This window comes from Coregonus clupeaformis, chromosome 35 (genome assembly GCF_020615455.1).
Source record: "Coregonus clupeaformis isolate EN_2021a chromosome 35, ASM2061545v1, whole genome shotgun sequence".
Classification (NCBI taxonomy): Eukaryota; Metazoa; Chordata; class Actinopteri; order Salmoniformes; family Salmonidae; genus Coregonus; species Coregonus clupeaformis.
The window spans coordinates 5,727,103-5,736,431 of NC_059226.1; positions in this window are offsets into that span (position 1 = coordinate 5,727,103).

Here is a 9,329-nt window from a genome sequence, read left to right on the forward strand (position 1 = left end):
GGTGTGGATGAGAGTACAGAGAGTGAGAATGAGTGGGCTACAGTTGTGAAAAAGAAAGGAACCAAAATAAGTAAAGTTGTGATGGACACTAAGAAATCCCTAGATTCGATTATAGTCGGAGTGAGGGTTTTGGATCAGGAATTCATTCGAAGTCACAAGGAGTATCATGAAGGCGTTGAGTGAGGTGGTGTCGGTGAGAGTCACAAGAGTTGGTCCCGTGTAGCTCAGTTGGTAGAGCATGGTGCTTGCAACATCAGGGTTGTGGGTTCGACTCCCATGGGGGGTCAGTATGAAGAAAAAAAAATGTATGCACTCACTAACTGTAAGTTGCTCTGGATAAGAGCGACTGTAAATGTCTTATTCTGCTTTTTTGTGTGTCCACCGAAAATAAGAAGCGTGCACCTTGTGCTGGGGACAACAAAAGGCCACTCTAAAATGTGCAGTTTTGTCACACAACACAATGCTACAGATGTCTCAAGTTTTGAGGGAGCGTGCAATTGGCATGCTGACTGTAGGAATGTCCACCAGAGCTGTTGCCAGATAATTGAATGTTAATTTCTCTACCATAAGCCACCTCCAACGTCATTTAGAGAATTTGGCAGTACGTCCAACCGGCCTCACAAATACAGACCACGTGTATGGCGTCGTGTGGGTGAGCAGTTTGCTGATGTCAACGTTGTGAACAGAGCGCCCCATGGTGGCGGTGGGGTTATGGTATGGGCAGGAATAAGCTACAGACAATGAACACAATTGCATTTTATCGATGGCAATCTGAATGCACAGAGATATCATGACAAGATCCTGAGGCCTATTGTCGTGCCATTCATCCGCCGCCATCACCTCATGTTTCAGCATGATAATGCACAGCCCCTTGTCGCAAGGATCTGTACACAAATCCTGGAAGCTGAAAATGTCCCAGTTCTTCCATGGCCTGCATACTCACCAGACATGTCACACATGTCAGCAAAATTGGGATGCACTGGATCGACGTGTTCCAGTTTCCACCAATATCAAGCCATTGAAGAGGAGTGGGACGACATTCCACAGGCCACAATCAACAGCCTGATCAACTCTATGTGGAGGAGATGTGTCACACTGCATGAGGCAAATGGTGGACACACCAGATACTGACTGGTTTTCTGATCCACACCTAACCTTTTTTTTAAAGGTATCTGTGACCAACAGATGCATATCTGTATTACCAGTCATGTGAAATCCATAGATTAGGGCCTAATTAATTTATTTCAAATGACCGATTTCCTTATATGAACTGTAACTCAGTAAAATCTTTTAAATTGTTGCATGTTGCGTTTATATTTTTGTTCAGTATAGATAAGTATTCACACCCCTGAGTCAATACATGTTATAATCACCTTTGGCAGCGATTACAGCTGTGAATCTTTCTGGTTAAGTCTCTAAGAGATTTGCACACCTAGATTGTACAATATTAGCATATTTTTCTTAAAAAAATTCTTCAAGTTCTGTCAAGTTGGTTGTTGGTCATTGCTTGACAGCCATGTTCAAGTCTTGCTATAGATTTTCAAGCCGATTTAAGTCAAAACTAACTAGGTCACTCAGGAACGTAAGCAACTCCATGTTATATTTGGCTTTGTATTTTAGGTTATTGTCCTGCTAAAAGGTGAGTTTGTCTCCCAGAGTCGGTTGGAAAGCAGACTGAACCATGTTTTCCTCTAGGACACAGGTGCCAAACTATTTCCACGGAGGGCCGAGTGTCTGTGGGTTTTCGCTCCTCCCTTGTACTTGATTGATGAATTAATTAGTAAGGAACTCCCCACACCTGGTTGTCTAGGGCTTAATTGAAAGGAAAAACCAAAAACCTGGCGACACTAGGCCCTCCACGGAATGAGTTTGACACCCCTGCTCTAGTATTTTGCCTGTGCTTAGCTCTATTCCGTTTCTTTTTATCCAAAAAAAAACTGCCTAGTCTTTGCCGATGACAAGCATACCCATAACATAATGCAGCCACTACCATACTTGAAGTGGTACTTAGTGATGTGTTGTTGGATTAGCACCTTTGTATTCAGGACATACAGTTCATTTCTTTGCCACATTTTTTGCAGTTTTACTTTAGTGCCTTATTGCAAACAGGATGCATGTTTTTGGAATAGTGTATTTTGCATGCTGTGGTAGCTAGCAAAATACACTCAGTGGCCAGTTTACGAAAATGTTTTGCTCCTACAGACAGTGAGTCACGTGGCCGTGGCTTGCTATATAAAGCAGGCAGACAGGCATCAAAGCATTCAGTTACTTTTCGATTGAACGTTAAATTGGGCAAAACGAGTGGCCTAAGTGACTTTGAGCGTGGTATGATCGTCGGTGACAGGCGCGCCGGTTCCAGTATCACAGAAACGGCCGGCCTCCTGGGCTTTCACGCACGACAGTGGTGCGACAAACAAAAAACATCCAGTCAGAGGCAGTCCTGTGGGCGAATACAGCTCGTTAATTAGAGGTCGATAGAGAATGGCAAGAATCGTGCACGCTAATAAGCATTCCCCATTCAAAAAATTCAGAACTAAGAACAGATATAGCCCCTGGATCTCCTCAGACTTGACTGCCCTTGACCAGCACAAAAACATCCTGTGGCATACTGCATTAGCATCGAACAGCCCCCGCGATATGCAACTTTTTAGGGAAGTGAGGAACCAATATACACAATCAGTTAGGAAAGCAAAAGGCTAGCTTTTTCAAACATAAATTTGCATCCTGTAGCACTAACTCCAAAACGTTTTTGGACACTGTAAAGTCCATGGAAAATAACAGCACCTCCTCCCAACTGCCCACTGCACTGAGGCTAGGAAACACTGTCACCTCCGATAAATCTACAATAATCGAGAATTTCAACAAGCATTTTGCTACGGCTGGCCATGCTTTCAACCTGGCTACCACTACCCCGGCCACCAGCCCATGCCCCCCCCGCTTCTCCTTCACACAAATTCAGACAGCTGATGTTCTGAAAGAGCTAAACAATCTGGACCCCTACAAATCAGATGGGCTAGACAATCTGGACCCTTTCTTTCTAAATTAGCCGCCGAAATTGTCGCAACCCCTATTACTAGCCTGTTCAACCTCTCTTTCGTAACGTCTGAGATCCCCAGAGTTTGGAAAGCTGCCGCGGTCATCCCCCTCTTCAAAGGGGGTGACACTCTAGATCCTAACTGTTATAGACCTATATCCATCCTGCCCTGCCTTTCGAAAGTATTTGAAAGCCAAGTTAACAAACAGATCACCGACCATTTCGAATCCCACCGTACCTTCTCCGCTATGCAATCCGGTTTCCGAGCTGGTCATGGGTGCACCTCAGCCACGCTCAAAGTCCTAAACGATATTATCAACGTGATCGATAAAAGACAGTACTGCGCAGCCGTCTTCATCGACCTGGCCAAGGCTTTCGACTCTGTCAACCACCGCATTCTTATTGGCAGACTAAATAGCCTTGGTTTCTCTAATGACTGCCTCGCCTGGTTCACCAACTACTTCTCAGATAGAGTTCAATGTGTCAAATCGGAGGGCCTGTTGTCTGGACCTCTGGCCATCTCTATGGGCGTGCCACAGGTTTCAATTCTCGGGCCGACTCTATTCTCTGTGTATATCAATGATGTCGCTCTTGCTGCTGGTGACGCTCGGATCCACCTCTATGCGGACGACACCATTTTGTATACATCTGGCCCTTCATTGGACACTGTGTTAACAAACCTCCAAACGAGATTCAATGCCATACAACACTCCTTCCGTAGCCTCCAACGGCTCTTAAACACTAGTAAAACTAAATGCATGCTCTTCAACCGAACGCTGCTTGCACCCGCCCACCCGACTAGAATCACTACTCTCGGCGGGTCTGACCTAGAGTATGTGGACAACTACAAATACCTAGGTGTCTGGTTAGACTGTAAACTCTCCTTCCAGACTCACATTAAGCATCTCCAATCAGAAGTTAGATCTAGAATCGGCTTCCTATTTCGCAACAAAGCCTCCTTCACTCATGCTGCCAAACATGCCCTCGTAAACTGACTATCCTACCGATCCTTGACTTCGGCAATGTCATTTACAAAATAGCCCCCAACACCCTACTCAGCAAATTGGATGTAGTCTATCACAGTGCCATCCGTTTTGTCACCAAAGCCCCATATACTACCCACCATTGTGACCTGTACGCTCTTGTTGGCTGGCCCTCACTACATATTCGTCGCCAAACCCACTGGCTCCAGGTCATCTATAAATCACTGCTAGGCAAATCCCTGTCTTATCTTAGCTCACTGGTCACCATAGCAACACCCACCTGTAGTCTGCGCTCCAGCAGGTATATCTCACTGGTCATCCCCAAAGCCAACACCTCCTTTGGCCGCCATTCCTTCCAGTTCTCTGCTGCCAATGACTGGAACAAACTGCAAAAATCTCTGAAGCTGGAGACTCTTATCTCCCTCACTAACTTTAAGCGTCAGTTGTCAGAGCAGCTTACCGATCACTGCACCTGTACACAGCCTTTCTGAAATTAGCCCACCCAACTACCTCATCCCCATATTGTTATTTATTTTGCTAATTTGCACCCCAGTATCTCTATTTGCACATCATCTTTTGCACATCTATCATTCCAGTATTATATGAAATTGTAACTATTTTGCACTATGGCCTATTTATTGCCTTACCTCCATAACTTACTACATTCGCACACACTGTATATATATTTTCTGTTGTATTTTTGACTTTATGTTTTGTTTACCCCATATGTAACTCTGTGTTGTTGTTTTTATCGCACTGCTTTGCTTTATCTTGGCCAGGTCGCAGTTGTAAATGAGAACTTGTTCTCAACTGGCTTACCTGGTTAAATAAAGGTTAAATAAAAAATATTAAAAAACAGGCGGGCAACAAACAGGCAAATAACGGCGCAGTACAACAGGATAACATACAGCTGGCGGGATATTACATTTACATTTTAGTCATTTAGCAGACGCTCTTATCCAGAGCGACTTACAGTTATACGCTACATCGGCAGGATAGAACAGCTGACTACGGTAAGACAAGGGGTGGCGGTCTGTGTATATTTGTAAACAACAGCTGGTGCATAAAATCGAATACTAAGGAAGTCTCAAGGTTTTGCTCGCCTGAGGTAAAGTATCTCATGATAAGCTGTAGACCACACTATTTACCAAGAGTTTTCATCTATATTTTTCGTAGCTGTCTATTTACCACCACAAACCGATCTTGGCACTAAGATTGCACTCCATGAACTGTACACTACCGGTCAAAAGTTTTAGAACACCTACTCATTCAAGGGTTTTTCTTTATTTTTACATTGTAGAACAATAGTGAAGACATCAAACTATGAAATAACACATATGGTATCATGTAGTAACCAAACAAGTGTTAAACTAATCAAAATATATTTTATATTTCAGATTCTTCAAATAGCCACCCTTGATGACAGCTTTGCACACTCTTGGCATTCTCTCAACCAGCTTCACCTGTAATGGTTTTCCAACAGTCTTGAAGGAGTTCCCACAAATGCTGAACACTTGTTGGCTGCTTTTCCTTCACTCTGCGGTCCGACTCATCCCAAACCATCTCAATTTGGTTGAGGTTGGGGGGTTGTGGAGGCCAGGTCATCTGATGTAGCACTCCATCACTCTCCTTCTTGGTAAAATAGCCCTTACACAGCCTGAAGGTGTGTTGGGTCATCGTCCTGTTGAAAAAGAAATTATAGTCCACTAAGCCCAAACCAGATGGTGTATCGCTGCAGAATGCTGTGATAGCCATGCTAGTTAAATTCTAAATAAATCACAGACAGTATCACCAGCAAAGCACCCCCACACCATAACACCTCCTCCTCCATGCTTTATGGTGGGAAATACACGTGGAGATCATCCGTTCACCCACACCGCGTCTCACAAAGACACGGCAGTTGGAACCAAAAATATCAAATTTGGACTAATGTCCATTGCTCGTGTTTCTTGGCCCAAGCAAGTCTCTTCTTATTATTGGTTACCTTTAGTAGTGGTTTATTTGCAGCAAATCGACCATGAAGGCCTGATTCACACAGTCTCCTCTGAACAGTTGATTTTGAGATGCGTCTGTTACTTGAACACTGTGAAGCATTTATTTGGACTGCAATTTCTGAGGCTGGTAACTCTAATGAACTTATCCTCTGCAGCAGAGGTAACTCTGGGTCTTCCATTCCTGTTGTGGTCCTCATGAGAGCCAGTTTCATCATAGCGCTTGTGTCACGGTTTCGGCCGAGGCTGCCTCTCTTCCTTGCTCGGGCAGGCTTCGGCGTTCGTCGTCTCCGGAATACTAGCTGCCACCGTTGCATGTTTCTATGTTCGTTTGCTTTTGTCTGATTGTTGTTACACCTGTTATCGTTTAGTGTAATTAGTGTCCTATAAGTTCTCGTTGTGTTTGTCTAGTGTTGTGTGTTATTGTTTTACTGTCGTGCCGGTAGGCTGTTATTCTACTGTTTGCTCGGTTGAGCTATTTCTCCACATTGTTTGGAGTGTTTTGTCGCACCTGTTAGTGCGCCCGTTATTTTCGCCTACGTGCTGAGTTTTCGCCTCAGGGCATTTATTCGTGATTGTTTTTGTGTGCATCTACTAAAGTCTGTTGGCCTAACGTTCTGCGTCCTGCGCCTGATTCCACCACCACACCCACCTACATCTACCTTGACAGCTTGATGGTTTTTGCGACTGCACTTGAAGAAACTTTCAAAGTTCTTGAAATGTTCTGTATTGACTGACCTTCATGTCTTAAAGTAATGATGGACTGTCGTTTCTCTTTGCTTATGTGAGCTGTTCTTGCCATAATATGGACTTGGTATTTTACCAAATAGGGCTATCTTCTGTATACCAACCCTACCTTGTCACAACACAACTGATTGGCTCAAACGAATTAAGAAGGACAGAAATTCCACAAATTAACTTTTAATAAGGCACACTTGTTAATTGAAATTCATTCCAGGTGACTACCTCATGAAGCTGGTTGAGAGAATGACAAGAGTGTGCAAAGCTGTCATCAAGGCAAAGGGTGGCTATTTGAAGAATCTGAAATATAAAATATATTTTGATTTGTTTAACACTTTTTTGGTTACTACATGATTCCATATGTGTTATTTCATAGTTTGATGTCTTCACTATTATTCTACAATGTAGAAAATAGTAAAAATAAAGAAAAACCCTTGAATGAGTAGGTGTTCTAAAACTTTTGACCGGTAGTGTATAAGGCCATAAGCAAACAGGAAAACGCTCATCCAGGGGCTGCGCTCCTATTGGCCGGGGACTTTAATGCAGGGAAACTTAAATCCGTTTGAAATCATTTCTACCAGCATGTTAAATGTGCAACCAGAGGGAAATAAACTCTAGACAACCTTTACTCCACACACAGTGACGCGTGCAAAGCTCTCCCTCGCCCTCCATTTGGCAAATCTGAACATAACTCTATCCTCCTTATTCCTGCTTATAAGCAAAAACTAAAGCAGGAAGCACCAGTGACTCGGTTAATAAGGAAGTGGTCAGATGATGCAGATGCAAAGCTACAGGACTGTTTTGCTAGCACAGACTGGAATATTTTCCGGGATTCTTCCTATAGCATTGAGGAGTACACCACATCAGTCACTGGCTTCATCAATAAGTGCATCGACGACGTCGTCCCCACAGTGACTGTCCGTACATACCCCAACCAGAAGCCATGGATTACAGGCAACATCCGCACTGAGCTAAAGGGTAGAGCTGCTGCTTTCAAGGAGCGTCACTCTAACCCAGACGCTTATAAGAAATCCCGCTATGCCCTCCGACGAACCATCAAACAGGCAAAGAGTCAATACAGGACTAAGTTTGAATCGTACTACGCCTGCTCCGACGCTCGTCGGATGTGGCAGGGCTTGAAAACTATTACAGACTACAAAGGGAAGCCCAGCCGCGAGCTGCCCAGTGACACAAGCCTACCAGACGAGCTAAATCACTTCTATGCTCGCTTCAAGGCAAGCAACACTGAAGCATGCATGAGAGCATCAGCTGTTCCGGATGACTATGTGATCACGCTCTCCGTAGCCGATGTGAGTAAGACTTTTAAGCAGGTCAACATTCACAAGGCCGCAGGGCCAGACGGATTACCAGGACGTGTACTCCGAGCATACGCTGACCAACTGGCAAGTGTCTTCACTGACATTTTCAACATGTCCCTGACTGAGTCTGTAAAACCAACATGTTTCAAGCAAATCACCATAGTCCCTGTGCCCATGAACACTAAGATAACCTGCCTAAATGACTACCGACCCATAGGACTCACGTCTGTAGCATGAAGTGCTTTGAAAGGCTGGTCATGGCTCACATCAACACCATTATCCCAGAAACCCTAGACCCACTCCAATTTGCATACCACCCCAAAAGATCCACAGATGATGCAATCTCTATTGCACTCCACACTGCCCTTTCCCACCTGGACAAGAGGAACACCTACATGAGAATGCTATTCATTGACTACAGCTCAGCAGTCAACACCATAGTGCCCTCAAAGCTCATCACTAAGCTGAGGACCCTGGGACTAAACACCTCCCTCTGCAACTGGATCCTGGACTTCCTGACGGGCCGCCCCCAGGGTAGGTAACAACACATCTGCCACGCTGATCCTCAACACTGGGGCCCCTCAGGGGTGCGTGCTCAGTCCCCTCCTGTACTCCCTGTTCACCCATGACTGCATGGCCAGGCACGACTCCAACACCATCATTAAGTTTGCAGACGACACAACAGTGGTAGGCCTGATCACCGAAAACGATGAGACAGCCTATAGGAGGAGGTCAGAGACCTGGCCGTGTGGTGCCAGGATAACAACCTCTCCCTCAACGTGATCAAGACAAAGGAGATGATTGTGGACTACAGGGGAAAAAAAGAGGACTGAGCACGCCCTTATTCGGGGCTGTAGTGGAACAGGTTGAGAGCTTCAAGTTCCTTGGTGTCCACATCACCAGCAAACTATCATGGGTCAAACACACCAAGACAGTCGTGAAGAGTGCACGACAAAGCCTATTCCCCCTCAGGAGACTGAAAAGATTTGGCATGGGTCCTCAGATCCTCCGACCGCAAGGCACTACAGGAGATAGTGAATACGGCCCTGTACATCACTTGGGCCAAGCTTCCTGCCATCCAGGACCTCTATACCAGGCAGTGTCAGAGGAAGGCCCTCAAAATTGCCAAAGACTCCAGCCACTCTAGTCATAGACTGTTCTCTCTGCTACCGCACGGCAAGCGGTACCGGAGCGCCAAGTCTAGGTCTAAAAGGCTTCTTAACAGCTTCTACCCCCAAGCCATGAGACCCCTGAACAGCTA